General features: G+C 46.3%; 12 non-coding genes across 12 annotated transcripts; all 12 read right to left on the bottom strand.

Annotated features, from left to right (window-relative positions):
* Positions 1-392: 392 nt before the first annotated feature.
* On the bottom strand, positions 393-464 carry TRNAW-CCA (transfer RNA tryptophan (anticodon CCA)). The gene has a single exon. It is a non-coding gene; the product is annotated as a tRNA-Trp (tRNA).
* Positions 465-3,017: 2,553 nt separating this feature from the next.
* On the bottom strand, positions 3,018-3,091 carry TRNAN-GUU (transfer RNA asparagine (anticodon GUU)). The gene has a single exon. It is a non-coding gene; the product is annotated as a tRNA-Asn (tRNA).
* A 2,174-nt stretch (positions 3,092-5,265) lies between these two features.
* On the bottom strand, positions 5,266-5,339 carry TRNAN-GUU (transfer RNA asparagine (anticodon GUU)). The gene has a single exon. It is a non-coding gene; the product is annotated as a tRNA-Asn (tRNA).
* Positions 5,340-7,129: 1,790 nt separating this feature from the next.
* TRNAW-CCA (transfer RNA tryptophan (anticodon CCA)) lies at positions 7,130-7,201 on the bottom strand. The gene has a single exon. It is a non-coding gene; the product is annotated as a tRNA-Trp (tRNA).
* A 2,168-nt stretch (positions 7,202-9,369) lies between these two features.
* TRNAC-ACA (transfer RNA cysteine (anticodon ACA)) lies at positions 9,370-9,441 on the bottom strand. The gene has a single exon. It is a non-coding gene; the product is annotated as a tRNA-Cys (tRNA).
* A 313-nt stretch (positions 9,442-9,754) lies between these two features.
* TRNAN-GUU (transfer RNA asparagine (anticodon GUU)) lies at positions 9,755-9,828 on the bottom strand. Its single transcript has one exon. It is a non-coding gene; the product is annotated as a tRNA-Asn (tRNA).
* A 2,175-nt stretch (positions 9,829-12,003) lies between these two features.
* Positions 12,004-12,077, bottom strand: TRNAN-GUU (transfer RNA asparagine (anticodon GUU)). The gene has a single exon. It is a non-coding gene; the product is annotated as a tRNA-Asn (tRNA).
* A 1,790-nt stretch (positions 12,078-13,867) lies between these two features.
* TRNAW-CCA (transfer RNA tryptophan (anticodon CCA)) lies at positions 13,868-13,939 on the bottom strand. Its single transcript has one exon. It is a non-coding gene; the product is annotated as a tRNA-Trp (tRNA).
* Positions 13,940-14,252: 313 nt separating this feature from the next.
* Positions 14,253-14,326, bottom strand: TRNAN-GUU (transfer RNA asparagine (anticodon GUU)). Its single transcript has one exon. It is a non-coding gene; the product is annotated as a tRNA-Asn (tRNA).
* A 1,791-nt stretch (positions 14,327-16,117) lies between these two features.
* On the bottom strand, positions 16,118-16,189 carry TRNAW-CCA (transfer RNA tryptophan (anticodon CCA)). Its single transcript has one exon. It is a non-coding gene; the product is annotated as a tRNA-Trp (tRNA).
* Positions 16,190-18,365: 2,176 nt separating this feature from the next.
* Positions 18,366-18,437, bottom strand: TRNAW-CCA (transfer RNA tryptophan (anticodon CCA)). The gene has a single exon. It is a non-coding gene; the product is annotated as a tRNA-Trp (tRNA).
* A 2,177-nt stretch (positions 18,438-20,614) lies between these two features.
* On the bottom strand, positions 20,615-20,686 carry TRNAW-CCA (transfer RNA tryptophan (anticodon CCA)). The gene has a single exon. It is a non-coding gene; the product is annotated as a tRNA-Trp (tRNA).
* Positions 20,687-22,841: the final 2,155 nt, after the last annotated feature.

Genomic DNA, 22,841 nt, shown 5'->3' on the forward strand with positions numbered 1-22,841 from the left:
GCATATATCCTTTAGTCACACCTAGAGTTCCCAGGACAGTGCAGCATTCAGCGATTACACGAAAATATTGACAGCGCTAGGAGGCCATGCAAATGGCAGAGGTATGCTTTACAAAGCCCACGTAGCGTGCACAAAACAGCACATCAGTCAGGCCCACTTGAAGAGATGGTAAAGAGGAAATACTTCTGCTGCATCCAGTAAAACATAGAGATTGGCCTGCTTTAAAGGTTGACCATCTCCTTCATGGGTGTCTGTCAATATGATACTTCCCTGCTGCAAAGCTTACATTCGAAACGCCAGAACAACTAGGCCCAGAGCACAAAGATGCAGTCAGGTTGAAATAACGAGATACTGAAGAGCAATTTTGTATTTCAGAGTGGGAAAAGGAAGTATGACCCCGTTGTGATTTGAACACACAACCTTCTGATCTGGAGTCTGACGCGCTACCATTGCGCCACGAGGTCCTTGTGGCAGTCCATCTGGTGTGTCTGATGACAGAATAAAGGTAGGAGACGTACATGCACCTGCAGAGCCTCATTGCTTCTTTAGGTAGACTGGCTAGGATAGCTTCCTTCTGTGCATCAGTACACGCTGCAGCCAAACCCTTCCCATGAAGTCTTGATGTTTATGAATTGAATGGCAAGTTTTGAAAAACTAAAGCAAGCGAGAAGAATTGCTTGCAGTTTATTGGATTTTTTGGACGTCAGCAGACGAGAGGTAAACAGAAGTTCATAGTTGGTCATGCTGAATTTTTGAGCCGAAATGCATCGTCCCTGGGTTGGCTTGAACCACCAACCTTTCGGTTAACATCCGAACGCGCTAACCGATTGCGCCACAGAGACTCATGCAGTGCTTACACTGGGGCCTGATTGGTGTGCTGTTTGCTTATGCTTCCCAGGCAACCTGAAAATATTTCTAAAATAGCTCTATTTCCCACAGCAAATCAGGGTATCAAGCACTTCCCTACCTCCCCTAATCCACAAACACAGGGGATTTAGTAGAGGACAGAGCCCATCAACAGTGCACCAAATGCCCTCTGTGTAGGCATAACTTGCTATGAGGAGAAAGCCACAGTTGCGCACTTGTGTTAAAAGGGGACAGTAGGCTGAACCCAGAGAACACGGGAGAAATGACTCAGGTTTACTGAGTGGAACACTCTGTGTCTTTGTGCCCAAAACAGCAGCGTCTTTTCGGTTAACAGCCGAACGCGCTAACCAATTGCGCCACAGAGACTCACTGGCATGTGTGTTCTGCCTTTGGCCTGATTGCATTGCTATTTTTTTCTGATTGGCAGAAAACCTGAACTTTTTTCTGAAAAAGGCATGCCTCTCTTAGCACTGCAGTGCATTAGACTGCTCCCTTGCTTCCCTGAGTCCCCAAATACACAACCACCTTGAGCACAATAGAAGACACATTCCAGCAGATTTAGCAAGAGTGCACCAAGGATTCTATATGTAGGTACCTTGCTGAGAAGCAAGAGCTGCAGTTGCATTCTTCTGTTAAAAGAGGGCAGCAGAGTGCACCAAGAGAACTTGGGGTAAGTAGCTTATGTTAACTACTTGCCATGCTCTTTATAGATCCCTCTGTTTGACTGGGTGAATTCTAATTTCTGGGGTAGAGTAAGCAGCTTTTGGATCTAGATGCTGTGCGCAACAGAAATGCTATATACTGCACTGTACTGCTACTGAAAAGTTACCAATTTTACAGGATGTTCAGGTAAGCTTTGTTTCAGAAAACAACTTGCTAGAGGCACTAAGACAGATTACTGGAACAAAGGAAGAGGGTTTGGGGATTAGCACATCTCCTATGAAAGGTACAGTCACGCCCGAGACAACTCTGAGTGTCACCTCAAATTCTAAGAAATGCAAACTAGGGACCTACGCTTTTTATTGCCAGTGGATCTTTGTGTTTCAGACAAATGTGCACGCCTCCCAGAGCCCCTTGCAATGCACTTAGGGAAATGGGGGAAGGTGCTGTGAAGCCCTCTCGCTGACAATGTCTCTCTTGTCTATAATGTATCTATGAGAGAGAGAGAAATAGGCAATGCGAGAGTGAAAAAGTAAAATGGAAATGTGTCTACTGAGACCAGTATAAGGGGAAATCCTCACAATCCAGGACCGACAGTTGATTGGGAGGGCGCTTACAGGTTTCCGACACCAGACCGGTACCTGAACTCACAAACCCAAACTGCAAGGTGATGGGCATTGCCACTAGACTGCCGACCCCCTTTCGGGGCCCCAGCATATATCCTTTAGTCACACCTAGAGTTCCCAGGACAGTGCAGCATTCAGCGATTACACGAAAATATTGACAGCGCTAGGAGGCCATGCAAATGGCAGAGGTATGCTTTACAAAGCCCACGTAGCGTGCACAAAACAGCACATCAGTCAGGCCCACTTGAAGAGATGGTAAAGAGGAAATACTTCTGCTGCATCCAGTAAAACATAGAGATTGGCCTGCTTTAAAGCTTGACCATGTCCTTCATGGGTGTCTGTCAATATGATACTTCCCTGCTGCAAAGCTTACATTCGAAACGCCAGAACAACTAGGCCCAGAGCACAAAGATGCAGTCAGGTTGAAATAACGAGATACTGAAGAGCAATTTTATATTTCAGAGTGGGAAAAGCAAATATGACCCCGACGTGATTTGAACACGAAACCTTCGGATCTGGAGTCAGACGCGCTACCATTGCGCCACGAGGTCCATGCGGCACTCCACCTGGTGTGTCTGATGACAGAATAAAGGTAGGAGACGTACATGCACCTGCAGAGCCTCATTGCTTCTTTAAGTAGACTGGCTAGGATAGCTTCCTTCTGTGCATCAGTACACGCTGCAGCCAAACCCTTCGCATGAAGTCTTGATGTTTATGAATTGAATGGCAAGTTTTGAAAAACTAAAGCAAGCGAGGAGAATTGCTTGCAGTTTATTGGATTTTTTGGACGTCAGCAGACGAGACCTGCGAGAGGTAAACAGAAGTCCATAGTTGGTCACGCTGAATTTTTGAGCCAAAATGCACCGTCCCTGGGTGGGCTTGAACCACCAACCTTTCGGTTAACAGCCGAACGCGCTAACCGATTGCGCCACAGAGACTAAACAGTTCTTACACAGGGGCCTGATTGGTTTGCTGTTTGCTTATGCTTCCCAGGCAACCTGAAAATATTTCTAAAACAGCTCTTTTTCCCACAGCAAATCAGGGTATCAAGCACTTCCCTACCTCCCCTAATCCACAAACACAGGGGATTTAGTAGAGGACAGAGCCCATCAACAGTGCACCAAATGTCCTCTGTGTAGGCATAACTTGCAATGAGGAGAAAGCCACAGTTGCGCACTTGTGTTAAAAGGGGACAGTAGGCTGAACCCAGAGAACACGGGAGAAATGACTCAGGTTTACTGAGTGGAACACTCTGTGTCTTTGTGCCAAAAACAGCAGCGTCTTTTCGGTTAACAGCCGAACGCGCTAACCAATTGCGCCACAGAGACTCACTGGCATGTGTGTTCTGCCTTTGGACTGATTGCATTGCTATTTTTTTCTGATTGGCAGAAAACCTGAACTTTTTTCTGAAAAAGGCATGCCTCTCTTAGCACTGCAGTGCATTAGACTGCTCCCTTGCTTCCCTGAGTCCCCAAATACACAACCACCCTGGGCACAATAGAAGACACATTCCAGCAGATTTAGCAAGAGTGCACCAAGGATTCTATATGTAGGTACCTTGCTGAGAAGCAAGAGCTGCAGTTGCATTCTTCTGTTAAAAGAGGGCAGCAGAGTGCACCAAGAGAACTTGGGGGAAGTAGCTTATGTTAACTACTTGCCATGCTCTTTATAGATCCCTCTGTTTGACTGGGTGAATTCTAATTTCTGGGGTAGAGTAAGCAATTTTTGGATCTAGATGCTGTGCGCAACAGGAATGCTATATACTGCACTGTACTGCTACTGAAAAGTTACCAATTTTACAGGATGTTCAGGTAAGCTTCGTTTCCGAAAACAACTTGCTAGAGGCACTAAGACAGATTACTGGGACAAAGGAAGAGGGTTTGGGGATTAGCACATCTCCTATGAAAGGTACAGTCACGCCCGAGACAACTCTGAGTGTCACCTCAAATTCTAAGAAATGCAAACTAGGGACCTACGCTTTTTATTGCCAGTGGATCTTTGTGTTTCAGACAAATGTGCACGCCTCCCAGAGCCCCATGCAATGCACTTAGGGAAAGGGGGGAAGGTGCTGTGAAGCCCTCTCGCTGACAATGTCTCTCTTGTCTATAATGTAACTATGAGAGAGAGAGAAATAGGCAATGCGAGAGTGAAAAAGTAAAATGGAAATGTGTCTACTGAGACCAGTATAAGGGGAAATCCTCACAATCCAGGACCGACAGTTGATTGGGAGGGCGCTTACAGGTTTCCGACACCAGACCGGTACCTGAACTCACAAACCCAAACTGCAAAGTGATGCCCATTGCCACTAGACTGCCGACCCCCTTTCGGGGCCCCAACATATATCCTTTAGTCACACCTAGAGTTCCCAGGACAGTGCAGCATTCAGCGATTACACGAAAATATTGACAGCGCTAGGAGGCCATGCAAATGGCAGAGGTATGCTTTACAAAGCCCACGTAGCGTGCACAAAACAGCACATCAGTCAGGCCCACTTGAACAGATGGTAAAGAGGAAATACTTCTGCTGCATCCAGTAAAACATAGAGATTGGCCTGCTTTAAAGCTTGACCATGTCCTTCATGGGTGTCCGTCAATATGATACTTCCCTGCTGCAAAGCTTACATTCGAAACGCCAGAACAACTAGGCCCAGAGCACAAAGATGCAGTCAGGTTGAAATAACGAGATACTGAAGAGCAATTTTGTATTTCAGAGTGGGAAAAGGAAGTATGACCCCGACGTGATTTGAACACACAACCTTCTGATCTGAAGTCAGACACGCTACAATTGCGCGACGAGGTCCTTATGGCAATCCACCTGGTGTGTCTGATGACAGAATAAAGGTAGGAGACGTACATGCACCTGCAGAGCCTCATTGCTTCTTTAAGTAGACTGGCTAGGATAGCTTCCTTCTGTGCATCAGTACACGCTGCAGCCAAACCCTTCCCATGAAGTCTTGATGTTTATGAATTGAATGGCAAGTTTTGAAAAACTAAAGCAAGCGAGAAGAATTGCTTACAGTTTATTGGATTTTTTGGACGTCAGCAGACGAGACCTGCGAGAGGTAAACAGAAGTTCATAGTTGGTCATGCTGAATTTTTGAGCCAAAATGCATCGTCCCTGGGTGGGCTTGAACCACCAACCTTTCGGTTAACAGCCAAACGCGCTAACCGATTGCGCCACAGAGACTCATGCAGTTCCCACACAGGGGCCTGATTGGTGTGCTGTTTGCTTATGCTTCCCAGGCAACCTGAAAATATTTCTAAAATAGCTCTTTTTCCCACAGCAAATCAGGGTATCAAGCACTTCCCTACCTCCCCTAATCCACAAACACAGGGGATTTAGTAGAGGACAGAGCCCATCAACAGTGCACCAAATGTCCTCTGTGTAGGCATAACTTGCTATGAGGAGAAAGCCACAGTTGCGCACTTGTGTTAAAAGGGGACAGTAGGCTGAACCCAGAGAACACGGGAGAAATTACTCAGGTTTACTGAGTGGAACACTCTGTGTCTTTGTGCCAAAAACAGCAGTGTCTTTTCGGTTAACAGCCGAACGCGCTAACCAATTGTGCCACAGAGACTCACTGGCATGTGTGTTCTGCCTTTGGCCTGATTGCATTGCTATTTTTTTCTGATTGGCAGAAAACCTGAACTTTTTTCTGAAAAAGGCATGCCTCTCTTAGCACTGCAGTGCATTAGACTGCTCCCTTGCTTCCCTGAGTCCCCAAATACACAACCACCTTGGGCACAATAGAAGACACATTCCAGCAGATTTAGCAAGAGTGCACCAAGGATTCTATATGTAGGTACCTTGCTGAGAAGCAAGACCTGCAGTTGCATTCTTCTGTTAAAAGAGGGCAGCAGAGTGCACCAAGAGAACTTGGGGGAAGTAGCTTATGTTAACTACTTGCCATGCTCTTTATAGATCCCTCTGTTTGACTGGGTGAATTCTAATTTCTGGGGTAGAGTAAGCAATTTTTGGATCTAGATGCTGTGCGCAACAGGAATGCTATATACTGCACTGTACTGCTACTGAAAAGTTACCAATTTTACAGGATGTTCAGGTAAGCTTTGTTTCAGAAAACAACTTGCTAGAGGCACTAAGACAGATTACTGGGACAAAGGAAGAGGGTTTGGGGATTAGCACATCTCCTATGAAAGGTACAGTCACGCCCGAGACAACTCTGAGTGTCACCTCAAATTCTAAGAAATGCAAACTAGGGACCTACGCTTTTTATTGCCAGTGGATCTTTGTGTTTCAGACAAATGTGCACGCCTCCCAGAGCCCCTTGCAATGCACTTAGGGAAATGGGGGAAGGTGCTGTGCAACCCTCTCGCTGACAATGTCTCTCTTGTCTATAATGTATCTATGAGAGAGAGAGAAATAGGCAATGCGAGAGTGAAAAAGTAAAATGGAAATGTGTCTACTGAGACCAGTATAAGGGGAAATCCTCACAATCCAGGACCGACAGTTGATTGGGAGGGCGCTTACAGGTTTCCGACACCAGACCGGTACCTGAACTCACAAACCCAAACTGCAAAGTGATGGGCATTGCCACTAGACTGCCGACCCCCTTTCGGGGCCCCAGCATATATCCTTTAGTCACACCTAGAGTTCCCAGGACAGTGCAGCATTCAGCGATTACACGAAAATATTGACAGCGCTAGGAGGCCATGCAAATGGCAGAGGTATGCTTTACAAAGCCCACGTAGCGTGCACAAAACAGCACATCAGTCAGGCCCACTTGAAGAGATGGTAAAGAGGAAATACTTCTGCTGCATCCAGTAAAACATAGAGATTGGCCTGCTTTAAAGGTTGACCATGTCCTTCATGGGTGTCTGTCAATATGATACTTCCCTGCTGCAAAGTTTACATTCGAAACGCCAGAACAACTAGGCCCAGAGCACAAAGATGCAGTCAGGTTGAAATAACGAGATACTGAAGAGCAATTTTGTATTTCAGAGTGGGAAAAGGCAGTATGACCCCGACGTGATTTGAACACACAACCTTCTGATCTGGAGTCAGACGCGCTACCATTGCGCCACGAGGTCCTTGTGGCAATCCACCTGGTGTGTCTGATGACAGAATAAAGGTAGGAGACGTACATGCACCTGCAGAGCCTCATTGCTTCTTTAGGTAGACTGGCTAGGATAGCTTCCTTCTGTGCATCAGTACACGCTGCAGCCAAACCCTTCCCATGAAGTCTTGATGTTTATGAATTGAATGCCAAGTTTTGAAAAACTAAAGCAAGCGAGAAGAATTGCTTACAGTTTATTGGATTTTTTGGACGTCAGCAGACGAGACCTGCGAGAGGTAAACAGAAGTCCATAGTTGGTCACGCTGAATTTTTGAGCCAAAATGCACCGTCCCTGGGTGGGCTTGAACCACCAACCTTTCGGTTAACAGCCGAACGATTGCGCCACAGAGACTCATGCAGTGCTTACACTGGGGCCTGATTGGTGTGCTGTTTGCTTATGCTCCCCAGGCAACCTGAAAATATTTCTAAAAAAGCTCTATTTCCCACAGCAAATCAGGGTATCAAGCACTTCCCTACCTCCCCTAATCCACAAACACAGGGGATTTAGTAGAGGACAGAGCCCATCAACAGTGCACCAAATCTCCTCTGTGTAGGAATAACTTGCTATGAGGAGAAAGCCACAGTTGCGCACTTGTGTTAAAAGGGGACAGTAGGCTGAACCCAGAGAACACGGGAGAAATGACTCAGGTTTACTGAGTGGAACACTCTGTGTCTTTGTGCCAAAAACAGCAGCGTCTTTTCGGTTAACAGCCGAACGCGCTAACCAATTGTGCCACAGAGACTCACTGGCATGTGTGTTCTGCCTTTGGCCTGATTGCATTGCTATTTTTTTCTGATTGGCAGAAAACCTGAACTTTTTTCTGAAAAAGGCATGCCTCTCTTAGCACTGCAGTGCATTAGACTGCTCCCTTGCTTCCCTGAATCCCCAAATACACAACCACCTTGGGCACAATAAAAGACACATTCCAGCAGATTTAGCAAGAGTGCACCAAGGTTTCTATATGTAGGTACCTTGCTGAGAAGCAAGACCTGCAGTTGCATTCTTCTGTTAAAAGAGGGCAGCAGAGTGCACCAAGAGAACTTGGGGGAAGTAGCTTATGTTAACTACTTGCCATGCTCTTTATAGATCCCTCTGTTTGACTGGGTGAATTCTAATTTCTGGGGTAGAGTAAGCAATTTTTGGATCTAGATGCTGTGCGCAACAGGAATGCTATATACTGCACTGTACTGCTACTGAAAAGTTACCAATTTTACAGGATGTTCAGGTAAGCTTTGTTTCAGAAAACAACTTGCTAGAGGCCCTAGGACAGATTACTGGGACAAAGGAAGAGGGTTTGGGGATTAGCACATCTCCTATGAAAGGTACAGTCACGCCCGAGACAACTCTGAGTGCCTCCTCAAATTCTAAGAAATGCGAACTGGGGTCCTACGCCTTTTATTGCCAGTGGATCTTTGTGTTTCAGACAAATGTGCACGCCTCCCAGAGCCCCATGCAATGCACTTAGGGAAATGGGGGAAGGTGCTGTGCAACCCTCTCGCTGACAATGTCTCTCTTGTCTATAATGTATCTATGAGAGAGAGAGAAATAGGCAATGCGAGAGTGAAAAAGTAAAATGGAAATGTGTCTACTGAGACCAGTATAAGGGGAAATCCTCACAATCCAGGACCGACAGTTGATTGGGAGGGCGCTTACAGGTTTCCGACACCAGACCGGTACCTGAACTCACAAACCCAAACTGCAAAGTGATGGGCATTGCCACTAGACTGCCGACCCCCTTTCGGGGCCCCAACATATATCCTTTAGTCACACCTAGAGTTCCCAGGACACTGCAGCATTCAGCGATTACACGAAAATATTGACAGCGCTAGGAGGCCATGCAAATGGCAGAGGTATGCTTTGCAAAGCCCACGTAGCGTGCACAAAACAGCACATCAGTCAGGCCCACTTGAAGAGATGGTAAAGAGGAAATACTTCTGCTGCATCCAGTAAAACATAGAGATTGGCCTGCTTTAAAGGTTGACCATGTCCTTCATGGGTGTCTGTCAATATGATACTTCCCTGCTGCAAAGCTTACATTCGAAACGCCAGAACAACTAGGCCCAGAGCACAAAGATGCAGTCAGGTTGAAATAACGAGATACTGAAGAGCAATTTTGTATTTCAGAGTGGGAAAAGGAAGTATGACCCCGACGTGATTTGAACACACAAGCTTCTGATCTGTAGTCAGACGCGCTACCATTGCGCCACAAGGTCCTTGTGGCAATCCACCTGGTGTGTCTGATGACAGAATAAAGGTAGGAGACGTACATGCACCTGCAGAGCCTCATTGCTTCTTTAGGTAGACTGGCTAGGATAGCTTCCTTCTGTGCATCAGTACACGCTGCAGCCAAACCCTTCCCATGAAGTCTTGATGTTTATGAATTGAATGGCAAGTTTTGAAAAACTAAAGCAAGCGAGAAGAATTGCTTGCAGTTTATTGGATTTTTTGGACGTCAGCAGACGAGACCTGCGAGAGGTAAACAGAAGTTCATAGTTGGTCATGCTGAATTTTTGAGCCAAAATGCATCGTCCCTGGGTGGGCTTGAACCACCAACCTTTCGGTTAACAGCCGAACCCGCTAACCGATTGCGCCACAGAGACTCATGCAGTGCTTACACTGGGGCCTGATTGGTGTGCTGTTTGCTTATGCTTCCCAGGCAACCTGAAAATATTTCTAAAAAAGCTCTATTTCCCACAGCAAATCAGGGTATCAAGCACTTCCCTACCTCCCCTAATCCACAAACACAGGGGATTTAGTAGAGGACAGAGCCCATCAACAGTGCACCAAATCTCCTCTGTGTAGGAATAACTTGCTATGAGGAGAAAGCCACAGTTGCGCACTTGTGTTAAAAGGGGACAGTAGGCTGAACCCAGAGAACACGGGAGAAATGACTCAGGTTTACTGAGTGGAACACTCTGTGTCTTTGTGACAAAAACAGCAGCATCTTTTCGGTTAACAGCCGAACGCGCTAACCAATTGCGCCACAGAGACTCACTGGCATGTGTGTTCTGCCTTTGGCCTGATTGCATTGCTATTTTTTTCTGATTGGCAGAAAACCTGAACTTTTTTCTGAAAAAGGCATGCCTCTCTTAGCACTGCAGTGCATTAGACTGCTCCCTTGCTTCCCTGAGTCCCCAAATACACAACCACCTTGGGCACAATAGAAGACACATTCCAGCAGATTTAGCAAGAGTGCACCAAGGTTTCTATATGTAGGTACCTTGCTAAGAAGCAAGACCTGCAGTTGCATTCTTCTGTTAAAAGAGGGCAGCAGAGTGCACCAAGAGAACTTGGGGGAAGTAGCTTATGTTAACTACTTGCCATGATCTTTATAGATCCCTCTGTTTGACTGGGTGAATTCTAATTTCTGGGGTAGAGTAAGCAATTTTTGGATCTAGATGCTGTGCGCAACAGGAATGCTATATACTGCACTGTACTGCTACTGAAAAGTTACCAATTTTACAGGATGTTCAGGTAAGCTTTGTTTCAGAAAACAACTTGCTAGAGGCCCTAGGACAGATTACTGGGACAAAGGAAGAGGGTTTGGGGATTAGCACATCTCCTATGAAAGGTACAGTCACGCCCGAGACAACTCTGAGTGCCTCCTCAAATTCTAAGAAATGCGAACTGGGGTCCTACGCCTTTTATTGCCAGTGGATCTTTGTGTTTCAGACAAATGTGCACGCCTCCCAGAGCCCCTTGCAATGCACTTAGGGAAAGGGGGGAAGGTGCTGTGAAGCCCTCTCGCTGACAATGTCTCTCTTGTCTATAATGTATCTATGAGAGAGAGAGAAATAGGCAATGCGAGAGTGAAAAAGTAAAATGGAAATGTGTCTACTGAGACCAGTATAAGGGGAAATCCTCACAATCCAGGACCGACAGTTGATTGGGAGGGCGCTTACAGGTTTCCGACACCAGACCGGTACCTGAACTCACAAACCCAAACTGCAAAGTGATGGGCATTGCCACTAGACTGCCGACCCCCTTTCGGGGCCCCAGCATATATCCTTTAGTCACACCTAGAGTTCCCAGGACAGTGCAGCATTCAGCGATTACACGAAAATATTGACAGCGCTAGGAGGCCATGCAAATGGCAGAGGTATGCTTTACAAAGCCCACGTAGCGTGCACAAAACAGCACATCAATCAGGCCCACTTGAAGAGATGGTAAGGAGGAAATACTTCTGCTGCATCCAGTAAAACATAGAGATTGGCCTGCTTTAAAGGTTGACCATGTCCTTCATGGGTGTCTGTCAATATGATACTTCCCTGCTGCAAAGTTTACATTCGAAACGCCAGAACAACTAGGCCCAGAGCACAAAGATGCAGTCAGGTTGAAATAACGAGATACTGAAGAGCAATTTTATATTTCAGAGTGGGAAAAGCAAATATGACCCCGACGTGATTTGAACACGAAACCTTCGGATCTGGAGTCAGACGCGCTACCATTGCGCCACGAGGTCCATGCGGCACTCCACCTGGTGTGTCTGATGACAGAATAAAGGTAGGAGACGTACATGCACCTGCAGAGCCTCATTGCTTCTTTAGGTAGACTGGCTAGGATAGCTTCCTTCTGTGCATCAGTACACGCTGCAGCCAAACCCTTCCCATGAAGTCTTGATGTTTATGAATTGAATGGCAAGTTTTGAAAAACTAAAGCAAGCGAGAAGAATTGCTTGCAGTTTATTGGATTTTTTGGACGTCAGCAGACGAGACCTGCGAGAGGTAAACAGAAGTCCATAGTTGGTCACGCTGAATTTTTGAGCCAAAATGCACCGTCCCTGGGTGGGCTTGAACCACCAACCTTTCGGTTAACAGCCGAACGCGCTAACCGATTGCGCCACAGAGACTCATGCAGTTCTTACACAGGGGCCTGATTGGTGTGCTTTTTGCTTATGCTTCCCAGGCAACCTGAAAATATTTCTAAAATAGCTCTATTTCCCACAGCAAATCAGGGTATCAAGCACTTCCCTACCTCCCCTAATCCACAAACACAGGGGATTTAGTAGAGGACAGAGCCCATCAACAGTGCACCAAATGTCCTCTGTGTAGGCATAACTTGCTATGAGGAGAAAGCCACAGTTGCGCACTTGTGTTAAAAGGGGACAGTAGGCTGAACCCAGAGAACACGGGAGAAATGACTCAGGTTTACTGAGTGGAACACTCTGTGTCTTTGTGCCCAAAACAGCAGCGTCTTTTCGGTTAACAGCCGAACGCGCTAACCAATTGCGCCACAGAGACTCACTGGCATGTGTGTTCTGCCTTTGGCCTGATTGCATTGCTATTTTTTTCTGATTGGCAGAAAACCTGAACTTTTTTCTGAAAAAGGCATGCCTCTCTTAGCACTGCAGTGCATTAGACTGCTCCCTTGCTTCCCTGAGTCCCCAAATACACAACCACCTTGGGCACAATAGAAGACACATTCCAGCAGATTTAGCAAGAGTGCACCAAGGATTCTATATGTAGGTACCTTGCTGAGAAGCAAGACCTGCAGTTGCATTCTTCTGTTAAAAGAGGGCAGCAGAGTGCACCAAGAGAACTTGGGGGAAGTAGCTTATGTTAACTACTTGCCATGCTCTTTATAGATCCCTCTGTTTGACTGGGTGAATTCTAATTTCTGGGGTAGAGTAAGCAATTTTTGGATCTAGATGCTGTGCGCAACAGGAATGCTATATACTGCACTGTACTGCTACTGAAAAGTTACCAATTTTACAGGATGTTCAGGTAAGCTTTGTTTCAGAAAACAACTTGCTAGAGGCACTAAGACAGATTACTGGGACAAAGGAAGAGGGTTTGGGGATTAGCACATCTCCTATGAAAGGTACAGTCACGCCCGAGACAACTCTGAGTGTCACCTCACATTCTAAGAAATGCAAACTAGGGACCTACGCTTTTTATTGCCAGTGGATCTTTGTGTTTCAGACAAATGTGCACGCCTCCCAGAGCCCCTTGCAATGCACTTAGGGAAAGGGGGGAAGGTGCTGTGCAACCCTCTCGCTGACAATGTCTCTCTTGTCTATAATGTAACTATGAGAGAGAGAGAAATAGGCAATGCGAGAGTGAAAAAGTAAAATGGAAATGTGTCTACTGAGACCAGTATAAGGGGAAATCCTCACAATCCAGGACCGACAGTTGATTGGGAGGGCGCTTACAGGTTTCCGACACCAAACCGGTACCTGAACTCACAAACCCAAACTGCAAAGTGATGCCCATTGCCAGTAGACTGCCGACCCCCTTTCGGGGCCCCAGCATATATCCTTTAGTCACACCTAGAGTTCCCAGGACAGTGCAGCATTCAGCGATTACACGAAAATATTGACAGCGCTAGGAGGCCATGCAAATGGCAGAGGTATGCTTTACAAAGACCACGTAGCGTGCACAAAACAGCACATCAGTCAGGCCCACTTGAAGAGATGGTAAAGAGGAAATACTTCTGCTGCATCCAGTAAAACATAGAGATTGGCCTGCTTTAAAGGTTGACCATGTCCTTCATGGGTGTCTGTCAATATGATACTTCCCTGCTGCAAAGCTTACATTCGAAACGCCAGAACAACTAGGCCCAGAGCACAACGATGCAGTCAGGTTGAAATAACGAGATACTGAAGAGCAATTTTATATTTCAGAGTGGGAAAAGCAAATATGCCCCCGACGTGATTTGAACACGAAACCTTCTGATCTGGAGTCAGACGCGCTACCATTGCGCCACGAGGTCCTTGTGGCAATCCACCTGGTGTGTCTGATGACAGAATAAAGGTAGGAGACGTACATGCACCTGCAGAGCCTCATTGCTTCTTTAGGTAGACTGGATAGGATAGCTTCCTTCTGTGCATCAGTACACGCTGCAGCCAAACCCTTCCCATGAAGTCTTGATGTTTATGAATTGAATGGCAAGTTTTGAAAAACTAAAGCAAGCGAGAAGAATTGCTTACAGTTTATTGGATTTTTTGGACGTCAGCAGACGAGACCTGCGAGAGGTAAACAGAAGTTCATAGTTGGTCATGCTGAATTTTTGAGCCAAAATGCATCGTCCCTGGGTGGGCTTGAACAACCAACCTTTCGGTTAACAGCCGAACGCGCTAACCGATTGCGCCACAGAGACTCATGCAGTGCTTACACTGGGGCCTGATTGGTGTGCTGTTTTTCTTATGCTTCCCAGGCAACCTGAAAATATTTCTAAAATAGCTCTATTTCCCACAGCAAATCAGGGTATCAAGCACTTCCCTACCTCCCCTAATCCACAAACACAGGGGATTTAGTAGAGGACAGAGCCCATCAACAGTGCACTAAATGTCCTCTGTGTAGGCATAACTTGCTATGAGGAGAAAGCCACAGTTGCGCACTTGTGTTAAAAGGGGACAGTAGGCTGAACCCAGAGAACACGGGAGAAATGACTCAGGTTTACTGAGTGGAACACTCTGTGTCTTTGTGCCCAAAACAGCAGCGTCTTTTCGGTTAACAGCCGAATGCGCTAACCAATTGCGCCACAGAGACTCACTGGCATGTGTGTTCTGCCTTTGGCCTGATTGCATTGCTATTTTTTTCTGATTGGCAGAAAACCTGAACTTTTTTCTGAAAAAGGCATGCCTCTCTTAGCACTGCAGTGCATTAGACTGCTCCCTTGCTTCCCTGAGTCCCCAAATACACAACCACCTTGGGCACAATAGAAGACACATTCCAGCAGATTTAGCAAGAGTGCACCAAGGTTTCTATATGTAGGTACCTTGCTGAGAAGCAAGACCTGCAGTTGCATTCTTCTGTTAAAAGAGGGCAGCAGAGTGCACCAAGAGAACTTGGGGGAAGTAGCTTATGTTAACTACTTGCCATGATCTTTATAGATCCCTCTGTTTGACTGGGTGAATTCTAATTTCTGGGGTAGAGTAAGCAATTTTTGGATCTAGATGCTGTGCGCAACAGGAATGCTATATACTGCACTGTACTGCTACTGAAAAGTTACCAATTTTACAGGATGTTCAGGTAAGCTTTGTTTCAGAAAACAACTTGCTAGAGGCCCTAGGACAGATTACTGGGACAAAGGAAGAGGGTTTGGGGATTAGCACATCTCCTATGAAAGGTACAGTCACGCCCGAGACAACTCTGAGTGCCTCCTCAAATTCTAAGAAATGCGAACTGGGGTCCTACGCCTTTTATTGCCAGTGGTTCTTTGTGTTTCAGACAAATGTGCACCCCTCCCAGAGCCCCATGCAATGCACTTAGGGAAATGGGGGAAGGTGCTGTGCAACCCTCTCGCTGACAATGTCTCTCTTGTCTATAATGTATCTATGAGAGAGAGAGAAATAGGCAATGCGAGAGTGAAAAAGTAAAATGGAAATGTGTCTACTGAGACCAGTATAAGGGGAAATCCTCACAATCCAGGACCGACAGTTGATTGGGAGGGCGCTTACAGTTTTCTGACACCAGAGCGGTACCTGAACTCACAAACCCAAACTACAAAGTGATGGGCATTGCCACTAGACTGCCGACCCCCTTTCGGGGCCCCAGCATATATCCTTTAGTCACACCTAGAGTTCCCAGGACAGTGCAGCATTCAGCGATTACACGAAAATATTGACAGCGCTAGGAGGCCATGCAAATGGCAGAGGTATGCTTTACAAAGCCCACGTAGCGTGCACAAAACAGCACATCAGTCAGGCCCACTTGAAGAGATGGTAAAGAGGAAATACTTCTGCTGCATCCAGTAAAACATAGAGATTGGCCTGCTTTAAAGGTTGACCATCTCCTTCATGGGTGTCTGTCAATATGATACTTCCCTGCTGCAAAGCTTACATTCGAAACGCCAGAACAACTGGGCCCAGAGCACAAAGATGCAGTCAGGTTGAAATAACGAGATACTGAAGAGCAATTTTGTATTTCAGAGTGGGAAAAGCAAATATGACCCCGACGTGATTTGAACACATAACCTTCTGATTTGGAGTCAGACGCGCTACCATTGCGCCACGAGGTCCTTGTGGCAATCCACCTGGTGTGTCTGATGACAGAATAAAGGTAGGAGACGTACATGCACCTGCAGAGCCTCATTGCTTCTTTAGGTAGACTGGCTAGGATAGCTTCCTTCTGTGCATCAGTACACGCTGCAGCCAAACCCTTCCCATGAAGTCTTGATGTTTATGAATTGAATGGCAAGTTTTGAAAAACTAAAGCAAGCGAGAAGAATTGCTTGCAGTTTATTGGATTTTTTGGACGTCAGCAGACGAGACCTGCGAGAGGTAAACAGAAGTTCATAGTTGGTCATGCTGAATTTTTGAGCCAAAATGCATCGTCCCTGGGTGGGCTTGAACCACCAACCTTTCGTTAACAGCCGAACGCGCTAACCGATTGCGCCACAGAGAGTCATGCAGTGCTTACACTGGGGCCTGATTGGTGTGCTGTTTGCTTATGCTTCCCAGGCAACCTGAAAATATTTCTAAAATAGCTCTATTTCCCAGAGCAAATCAGGGTATCAAGCACTTCCCTACCTCCCCTAATCCACAAACACAGGGGATTTAGTAGAGGACAGAGCCCATCAACAGTGCACCAAATGCCCTCTGTGTAGGCATAACTTGCTATGAGGAGAAAGCCACAGTTGCGCACTTGTGTTAAAAGGGGACAGTAGGCTGAACCCAGAGAACACGGGAGAAATGACTCAGGTTTACTGAGTGGAACACTCTGTGTCTTTGTGCCCAAAACAGCAGCGTCTTTTCGGTTAACAGCCGAACGCGCTAACCAATTGCGCCACAGAGACTCACTGGCATGTGTGTTCTGCCTTTGGCCTGATTGCATTGCTATTTTTTTCTGATTGGCAGAAAACCTGAACTTTTTTCTGAAAAAGGCATGCCTCTCTTAGCACTGCAGTGCATTAGACTGCTCCCTTGCTTCCCTGAGTCCCCAAATACACAACCACCTTGGGCACAATAGAAGACGCATTCCAGCAGATTTAGCAAGAGTGCACCAAGGTTTCTATATGTAGGTACCTTGCTGAGAAGCAAGACCTGCAGTTGCATTCTTCTGTTAAAAGAGGGCAGCAGAGTGCACCAAGAGAACTTGGGGGAAGTAGCTTATGTTAACTACTTGCCATGCTCTTTATAGATCCCTCTGTTTGACTGGGTGAATTCTAATTTCTGGGGTAGAGTAAGCAATTTTTGGATCTAGATGCTGTGCGCAACAAGAATGCTATATACTGCACTGTACTGCTACTGAAAAGTTACCAATTTTACAGGATGTTCAGGTAAGCTTTGTTTCAGAAAACAACTTGCTAGAGGCACTAAGACAGATTACTGGGACAAAGGAAGAGGGTTTGGGGATTAGCACATCTCCTATGAAAGGTACAGTCACGCCCGAGACAACTCTGAGTGTCACCTCAAATTCTAAGAAATGCAAACTAGGGACCTACGCCTTTTATTGCCAGTGGATCTTTGTGTTTCAGACAAATGTGCACGCCTCCCAGAGCCCCTTGCAATGCACTTAGGGAAAGGGGGGAAGGTGCTGTGAAGCCCTCTCGCTGACAATGTCTCTCTTGTCTATAATGTAACTATGAGAGAGAGAGAAATAGGCAATGCGAGAGTGAAAAAGTAAAATGGAAATGTGTCTACTGAGACCAGTATAAGGGGAAATCCTCACAATCCAGCACCGACAGTTGATTGGGAGGGCGCTTACAGGTTTCCGACACCAGACCGGTACCTGAACTCACAAACCCAAACTGCAAAGTGATGGGCATTGCCACTAGACTGCCGACCCCCTTTCGGGGCCCCAACATATATCCTTTAGTCACACCTAGAGTTCCCAGGACACTGCAGCATTCAGCGATTACACGAAAATATTGACAGCGCTAGGAGGCCATGCAAATGGCAGAGGTATGCTTTACAAAGCCCACGTAGCGTGCACAAAACAGCACATCAGTCAGGCCCACTTGAAGAGATGGTAAAGAGGAAATACTTCTGCTGCATCCAGTAAAACATAGAGATTGGCCTGCTTTAAAGGTTGACCATGTCCTTCATGGGTGTCTGTCAATATGATACTTCCCTGCTGCAAAACTTACATTCGAAACGCCAGAGCAACTAGGCCCAGAGCACAAAGATGCAGTCAGGTTGAAATAACGAGATACTGAAGAGCAATTTTGTATTTCAGAGTGGGAAAAGCAAGTATGACCCCGACGTGATTTGAACACGCAACCTTCTGATCTGGAGTCAGACGCGCTACCATTGCGCCACGAGGTCCTTGTGGCAATCCACCTGGTGTGTCTGATGACAGAATAAAGGTAGGAGACGTACATGCACCTGCAGAGCCTCATTGCTTCTTTAAGTAGACTGGCTAGGATAGCTTCCTTCTGTGCATCAGTACACGCTGCAGCCAAACCCTTCCCATGAAGTCTTGATGTTTATGAATTGAATGGCAAGTTTTGAAAAACTAAAGCAAGCGAGAAGAATTGCTTGCAGTTTTTTGGATTTTTTGGACGTCAGCAGACGAGACCTGCGTGAGGTAAACAGAAGTCCATAGTTGGTCACGCTGAATTTTTGGGCCAAAAGGCACAGTCCCTGGGTGGGCTTGAACCACCAACCTTTCGGTTAACAGCCAAACACGCTAACTGATTGCGCCACAGAGACTCATGCAGTCCTTACACAGGGGCCTGATTGGTGTGCTGTTTGCTTATGCTTCCCAGGCAACCTGAAAATATTTCTAAAATAGCTCTTTTTCCCACAGCAAATCAGGGTATCAAGCACTTCCCTACCTCCCCTAATCCACAAACACAGGGGATTTAGTAGAGGACAGAGCCCATCAACAGTGCACCAAATGTCCTCTGTATAGGCATAACTTGCTATGAGGAGAAAGCCACAGTTGCACACTTGTGTTAAAAGGGGACAGTAGGCTGAACCCAGAGAACACGGGAGAAATGACTCAGGTTTACTGAGTGGAACACTCTGTGTCTTTGTGCCAAAAACAGCAGCGTCTTTTCGGTTAACAGCCGAACGCGCTAACCAATTGCGCCACAGAGACTCACTGGCATGTGTGTTCTGCCTTTGGCCTGATTGCATTGCTATTTTTTTCTGATTGGCAGAAAACCTGAACTTTTTTCTGAAAAAGGCATGCCTCTCTTAGCACTGCAGTGCATTAGACTGCTCCCTTGCTTCCCTGAATCCCCAAATACACAACCACCCTGGGCACAATAGAAGACACATTCCAGCAGATTTAGCAAGAGTGCACCAAGGTTTCTATATGTAGGTACCTTGCTGAGAAGCAAGACCTGCAGTTGCATTCTTCTGTTAAAAGAGGGCAGCAGAGTGCACCAAGAGAACTTGGGGGAAGTAGCTTATGTTAACTACTTGCCATGCTCTTTATAGATCCCTCTGTTTGACTGGGTGAATTCTAATTTCTGGGGTAGAGTAAGCAATTTTTGGATCTAGATGCTGTGCGCAACAGGAATGCTATATACTGCACTGTACTGCTACTGAAAAGTTACCAATTTTACAGGATGTTCAGGTAAGCTTTGTTTCAGAAAACAACTTGCTAGAGGCACTAAGACAGATTACTGGGACAAAGGAAGAGGGTTTGGGGATTAGCACATCTCCTATGAAAGGTACAGTCACCCCCGAGACAACTCTGAGTGTCACCTCAAATTCTAAGAAATGCAAACTAGGGACCTACGCTTTTTATTGCCAGTGGATCTTTGTGTTTCAGACAAATGTGCACGCCTCCCAGAGCCCCTTGCAATGCACTTAGGGAAATGGGGGAAGGTGCTGTGAAACCCTCTCGCTGACAATGTCTCTCTTGTCTATAATGTATCTATGAGAGAGCGAGAAATAGGCAATGCGAGAGTGAAAAAGTAAAATGGAAATGTGTCTACTGAGACCAGTATAAGGGGAAATCCTCACAATCCAGGACCGACAGTTGATTGGGAGGGCGCTTACAGGTTTCCGACACCAGACCGGTACCTGAACTCACAAACCCAAACTGCAAAGTGATGGGCATTGCCACTAGACTGCCGACCCCCTTTCGGGGCCCCAGCATATATCCTTTAGTCACACCTAGAGTTCCCAGGACAGTGCAGCATTCAGCGATTACACGAAAATATTGACAGCGCTAGGAGGCCATGCAAATGGCAGAGGTATGCTTTACAAAGCCCACGTAGCGTGCACAAAACAGCACATCAGTCAGGCCCACTTGAAGAGATGGTAAAGAGGAAATACTTCTGCTGCATCCAGTAAAACATAGAGATTGGCCTGCTTTAAAGGTTGACCATGTCCTTCATGGGTGTCTGTCAATATGATACTTCCCTGCTGCAAAGCTTACATTCGAAACGCCAGAACAACTAGGCCCAGAGCACAAAGATGCAGTCAGGTTGAAATAACGAGATACTGAAGAGCAATTTTGTATTTCAGAGTGGGAAAAGCAAATATGACCCCGACGTGATTTGAACACGCAACCTTCTGATCTGGAGTCAGACGCGCTACCATTGCGCCACAAGGTCCTTGTGGCAGTCCACCTGGTGTGTCTGATGACAGAATAAAGGTAGGAGACCTACATGCACCTGCAGAGCCTCATTGCTTCTTTAAGTAGACTGGCTAGGATAGCTTCCTTCTGTGCATCAGTACACGCTGCAGCCAAACCCTTCCCATGAAGTCTTGATGTTTATGAATTGAATGGCAAGTTTTGAAAAACTAAAGCAAGCGAGAAGAATTGCTTGCAGTTTATTGGATTTTTTGGACCTCAGCAGACGAGACCTGCGAGAGGTAAACAGAAGTTCATAGTTGGTCATGCTGAATTTTTGAGCCAAAATGCATCGTCCCTGGGTGGGCTTGAACCACCAACCTTTCGGTTAACAGCCGATCGCGCTAACCGATTGCGCCACAGAGGCTCATGCAGTGCTTACACTGGGGCCTGATTGGTGTGCTGTTTGCTTATGCTCCCCAGGCAACCTGAAAATATTTCTAAAATAGCTCTATTTCCCACAGCAAATCAGGGTATCAAGCACTTCCCTACCTCCCGTAATCCACAAACACAGGGGATTTAGTAGAGGACAGAGCCCATCAACAGTGCACCAAATGCCCTCTGTGTAGGCATAACTTGCTATGAGGAGAAAGCCACAGTTGCGCACTTGTGTTAAAAGGGGACAGTAGGCTGAACCCAGAGAACAGGGGAGAAATGACTCAGGTTTACTGAGTGGAACACTCTGTGTCTTTGGGCCAAAAACAGCAGCGTCTTTTCGGTTAACAGCCGAACGCGCTAACCAATTGCGCCACAGAGACTCACTGGCATGTGTGTTCTGCCTTTGGCCTGATTGCATTGCTATTTTTTTCTGATTGGCAGAAACCCTGAACTTTTTTCTGAAAAAGGCATGCCTCTCTTAGCACTGCAGTGCATTAGACTGCTCCCTTGCTTCCCTGAGTCCCCAAATACACAACCACCTTGGGCACAATAGAAGACACATTCCAGCAGATTGAGCAAGAGTGCACCAAGGTTTCTATATGTAGGTACCTTGCTGAGAAGCAAGACCTGCAGTTGCATTCTTCTGTTAAAAGAGGGCAGCAGAGTGCACCAAGAGAACTTGGGGGAAGTAGCTTATGTTAACTACTTGCCATGCTCTTTATAGAGCCCTCGGTTTGACTGGGTGAATTCTAATTTCTGGGGTAGAGTAAGCAATTTTTGGATCTAGATGCTGTGCGCAACAGGAATGCTATATACTGCACTGTACTGCTACTGAAAAGTTACCAATTTTACACGATGTTCAGGTAAGCTTTGTTTCAGAAAACAACTTGCTAGAGGAACTAAGACAGATTACTGGGACAAAGGAAGAGGGTTTGGGGATTAGCACATCTCCTATGAAAGGTACAGTCACGCCCGAGACAACTCATAGTGTCACCTCAAATTCTAAGAAATGCGAACTGGGGTCCTACGCTTTTTATTGCCAGTGGATCTTTGTGTTTCAGACAAATGTGCACGCCTCCCAGAGCCCCTTGCAATGCACTTAGGTAAATGGGGGAAGGTGCTGTGAAGCCCTCTCGCTGACAATGTCTCTCTTGTCTATAATGTATCTATGAGAGAGAGAGAAATAGGCAATGCGAGAGTGAAAAAGTAAAATGGAAATGTGTCTACTGAGACCAGTATAAGGGGAAATCCTCACAATCCAGGACCGACAGATGATTGGGAGGGCGCTTACAGGTTTCCGACACCAGACCGGTACCTGAACTCACAAACCCAAACTGCAAAGTGATGGGCATTGCCACTAGACTGCCGACCCCCTTTCGGGGCCCCAGCATATATCCTTTAGTCACACCTAGAGTTCCCAGGACAGTGCAGCATTCAGCGATTACACGAAAATATTGACAGCGCTAGGAGGCCATGCAAATGGCAGAGGTATGCTTTACAAAGCCCACGTAGCGTGCACAAAACAGCACATCAGTCAGGCCCACTTGAAGAGATGGTAAAGAGGAAATACTTCTGCTGCATCCAGTAAAACATAGAGATTGGCCTGCTTTAAAGGTTGACTATGTCCTTCATGGGTGTCTGTCAATATGATACTTCCCTGCTGCAAAGCTTACATTCGAAACGCCAGAACAACTAGGCCCAGAGCACAAAGATGCAGTCAGGTTGAAATAACGAGATACTGAAGAGCAATTTTGTAT

This window comes from Ambystoma mexicanum, chromosome 11 (assembly GCF_040938575.1).
Source record: "Ambystoma mexicanum isolate Mex_15411 chromosome 11, UKY_AmexF1_1, whole genome shotgun sequence".
NCBI classification, from domain to species: Eukaryota; Metazoa; Chordata; class Amphibia; order Caudata; family Ambystomatidae; genus Ambystoma; species Ambystoma mexicanum.